This window comes from Oncorhynchus keta, unplaced genomic scaffold (assembly GCF_023373465.1).
Source record: "Oncorhynchus keta strain PuntledgeMale-10-30-2019 unplaced genomic scaffold, Oket_V2 Un_scaffold_630_pilon_pilon, whole genome shotgun sequence".
In the NCBI taxonomy this organism is placed as follows: Eukaryota; Metazoa; Chordata; class Actinopteri; order Salmoniformes; family Salmonidae; genus Oncorhynchus; species Oncorhynchus keta.
Genome location: NW_026290978.1, coordinates 112,501 through 117,500, shown reverse-complemented (window position 1 = coordinate 117,500; position 5,000 = coordinate 112,501).

Below are 5,000 nucleotides of genomic sequence, written 5' to 3'. Positions count from 1 at the left end.
CTCAGAGTTGTGTTTCATACCACTACATGTATATCTCAGAGTTGTGTTTCATACCACTACATGTATATCTCAGAGTTGTGTTTCATACCACTACATGTATATCTCAGAGTTGTGTTTCATACCACTACATGTATATCTCAGAGTTGTGTTTCATCAGAGTTGTGTTTCATACCACTACATGTATATCTCAGAGTTGTGTTTCATACCACTACATGTATATCTCAGAGTTGTGTTTCATACCACTACATGTATATCTCAGAGTTGTGTTTCATACCACTACATGTATATCTCAGAGTTGTGTTTCATACCACTACATGTATATCTCAGAGTTGTGTTTCATACCACTACATGTATATCTCAGAGTTGTGTTTCATACCACTACATGTATATCTCAGAGTTGTGTTTCATACCACTACATGTATATCTCAGAGTTGTGTTTCATACCACTACATGTATATCTCAGAGTTGTGTTTCATACCACTACATGTACATGTATATCTCAGAGTTGTGTTTCATACCACTACATGTACAGAGTTGTGTTTCATACCACTACATGTATATCAGAGTTGTGTTTCATACCACTACATGTATATCTCAGAGTTGTGTTTCATACCACTACATGTATATCTCAGAGTTGTGTTTCATACCACTACATGTATATCTCAGAGTTGTGTTTCATACCACTACATGTACATCTCAGAGTTGTGTTTCATACCACTACATGTATATCTCAGAGTTGTGTTTCATACCACTACATGTATATCTCAGAGTTGTGTTTCATACCACTACATGTATATCTCAGAGTTGTGTTTCATACCACTACATGTATATCTCAGAGTTGTGTTTCATACCACTACATGTATATCTCAGAGTTGTGTTTCATGTATATCTCAGAGTTGTGTTTCATACACTACATGTACATCTCAGAGTTGTGTTTCATACCACTACATGTACATCTCAGAGTTGTGTTTCATACCACTACATGTACATCTCAGAGTTGTGTTTCATACCACTACATGTATATCTCAGAGTTGTGTTTCATACCACTACATGTATATCTCAGAGTTGTGTTTCATACCACTACATGTACTAGAGTTGTGTTTCACTGTATATCTCAGAGTTGTGTTTCATACCACTACATGTATATCTCAGAGTTGTGTTTCATACCACTACATGTACATCTCAGAGTTGTGTTTCATACCACTACATGTACATCTCAGAGTTGTGTTTCATACCACTACATGTACATCTCAGAGTTGTGTTTCATACCACTACATGTATATCTCAGAGTTGTGTTTCATACCACTACATGTACATCTCAGAGTTGTGTTTCATACCACTACATGTACATCTCAGAGTTGTGTTTCATACCACTACATGTATATCTCAGAGTTGTGTTTCATACCACTACATGTATATCTCAGAGTTGTGTTTCATGTATATCCACTACATGTATATCTCAGAGTTGTGTTTCATACCACTACATGTACATCTCAGAGTTGTGTTTCATACCACTACATGTATATCTCAGAGTTGTGTTTCTCAGAGTTGTGTTTCATACCACTACATGTATATCTCAGAGTTGTGTTTCATACCACTACATGTATATCTCAGAGTTGTGTTTCATACCACTACATGTACATCTCAGAGTTGTGTTTCATACCACTACATGTATATCTCAGAGTTGTGTTTCATACCACTACATGTATATCTCAGAGTTGTGTTTCATACCACTACATGTATATCTCAGAGTTGTGTTTCATACCACTACATGTATATCTCAGAGTTGTGTTTCATACCACTACATGTATATCTCAAAGTTGTGTTTCATACCACTACATGTATATCTCAGAGTTGTGTTTCATACCACTACATGTATATCTCAGAGTTGTGTTTCATACCACTACATGTATATCTCAGAGTTGTGTTTCATACCACTACATGTATAGCTCAGAGTTGTGTTTCATACCACTACCTGTATATCTCAGAGTTGTGTTTCATACCACTCCATGTACATCTCAGAGTTGTGTTTCATACCACTACATGTATATCTCAGAGTTGTGTTTCATACCACTACCTGTATATCTCAGAGTTGTGTTTCATACCACTCCATGTACATCTCAGAGTTGTGTTTCATACCACTACATGTATATCTCAGAGTTGTGTTTCATACCACTACATGTACATCTCAGAGTTGTGTTTCATACCACTACATGTATATCTCAGAGTTGTGTTTCATACCACTACATGTACATCTCAGAGTTGTGTTTCATACCACTACATGTATATCTCAGAGTTGTGTTTCATACCACTACATGTATATCTCAGAGTTGTGTTTCATACCACTACATGTATATCTCAGAGTTGTGTTTCATACCACTACATGTATATCTCAGAGTTGTGTTTCATACCACTACATGTATATCTCAGAGTTGTGTTTCATACCACTACATGTATATCTCAGAGTTGTGTTTCATACCACTACATGTATATCTCAGAGTTGTGTTTCATACCACTACATGTATATCTCAGAGTTGTGTTTCATACCACTACATGTATATCTCAGAGTTGTGTTTCATACCACTACATGTACATCTCAGAGTTGTGTTTCATACCACTACATGTACATCTCAGAGTTGTGTTTCATACCACTACATGTATATCTCAGAGTTGTGTTTCATACCACTACATGTACATCTCAGAGTTGTGTTTCATACCACTACATGTACATCTCAGAGTTGTGTTTCATACCACTACATGTATATCTCAGAGTTGTGTTTCATACCACTACATGTATATCTCAGAGTTGTGTTTCATACCACTACATGTATATCTCAGAGTTGTGTTTCATACCACTACATGTACATCTCAGAGTTGTGTTTCATACCACTACATGTATATCTCAGAGTTGTGTTTCATACCACTACATGTATATCTCAGAGTTGTGTTTCATACCACTACATGTATATCTCAGAGTTGTGTTTCATACCACTACATGTATATCTTGTGTTTCAGTATATCTCAGAGTTGTGTTTCATACCACTACATGTATATCTCAGAGTTGTGTTTCATGTACTCAGAGTTGTGTTTCTACATGTGTATATCTCAGAGTTGTGTTTCATACCACTACATGTATATCTCAGAGTTGTGTTTCATACCACTACATGTATATCTCAGAGTTGTGTTTCATACCACTACATGTATATCTCAGAGTTGTGTTTCATAGTATATCTCAGAGTTGTGTTTTCATACCACTACATGTATATCTCAGAGTTGTGTTTCATACCACTACATGTATATCTCAGAGTTGTGTTTCATACCACTACATGTACATCTCAGAGTTGTGTTTCATACCACTACATGTATATCTCAGAGTTGTGTTTCATACCACTACATGTATATCTCAGAGTTGTGTTTCATACCACTACATGTATATCTCAGAGTTGTGTTTCATACCACTACATGTATATCTCAGAGTTGTGTTTCATACCACTACATGTATATCTCAGAGTTGTGTTTCATACCACTACATGTATATCTCAGAGTTGTGTTTCATACCACTACATGTATATCTCAGAGTTGTGTTTCATACCACTACATGTATATCTCAGAGTTGTGTTTCATACCACTACATGTATATCTCAGAGTTGTGTTTCATACCACTACATGTATATCTCAGAGTTGTGTTTCATACCACTACATGTATATCTCAGAGTTGTGTTTCATACCACTACATGTATATCTCAGAGTTGTGTTTCATACCACTACATGTACATCTCAGAGTTGTGTTTCATACCACTACATGTATATCTCAGAGTTGTGTTTCATACCACTACATGTATATCTCAGAGTTGTGTTTCATACCACTACATGTATATCTCAGAGTTGTGTTTCATACCACTACATGTATATCTCAGAGTTGTGTTTCATACCACTACATGTATATCTCAGAGTTGTGTTTCATACCACTACATGTATATCTCAGAGTTGTGTTTCATACCACTACATGTATATCTCAGAGTTGTGTTTCATACCACTACATGTATATCTCAGAGTTGTGTTTCATACCACTACATGTATATCTCAGAGTTGTGTTTCATACCACTACATGTATATCTCAGAGTTGTGTTTCATCCACTACATGTATATCTCAGAGTTGTGTTTCATACCACTACATGTATATCTCAGAGTTGTGTTTCATACCACTACATGTACATCTCAGAGTTGTGTTTCATACCACTACATGTATATCTCAGAGTTGTGTTTCATACCACTACATGTATATCTCAGAGTTGTGTTTCATACCACTACATGTACATCTCAGAGTTGTGTTTCATACCACTACATGTATATCTCAGAGTTGTGTTTCATACCACTACATGTATATCTCAGAGTTGTGTTTCATACCACTACATGTATATCTCAGAGTTGTGTTTCATACCACTACATGTATATCTCAGAGTTGTGTTTCATACCACTACATGTACATCTCAGAGTTGTGTTTCATACCACTACATGTATATCTCAGAGTTGTGTTTCATACCACTACATGTACATCTCAGAGTTGTGTTTCATACCACTACATGTACATCTCAGAGTTGTGTTTCATACCACTACATGTACATCTCAGAGTTGTGTTTCATACCACTACATGTATATCTCAGAGTTGTGTTTCATACCACTACCTGTATATCTCAGAGTTGTGTTTCATACCACTCCATGTACATCTCAGAGTTGTGTTTCATACCACTACATGTATATCTCAGAGTTGTGTTTCATACCACTACATGTACATCTCAGAGTTGTGTTTCATACCACTACATGTACATCTCAGAGTTGTGTTTCATACCACTACATGTATATATCAGCGTAAAAGCAGCCGTAGGACACAGAGCTTCAGAACTGTCAAAGTGCAGCTCTGTCCTGTATCCCTGCCCGTTTCACCCACGCTATTGTGCTGCTAAGCCCCAGACCAGATGTGGTTTGTCCTTCCCTGTTTA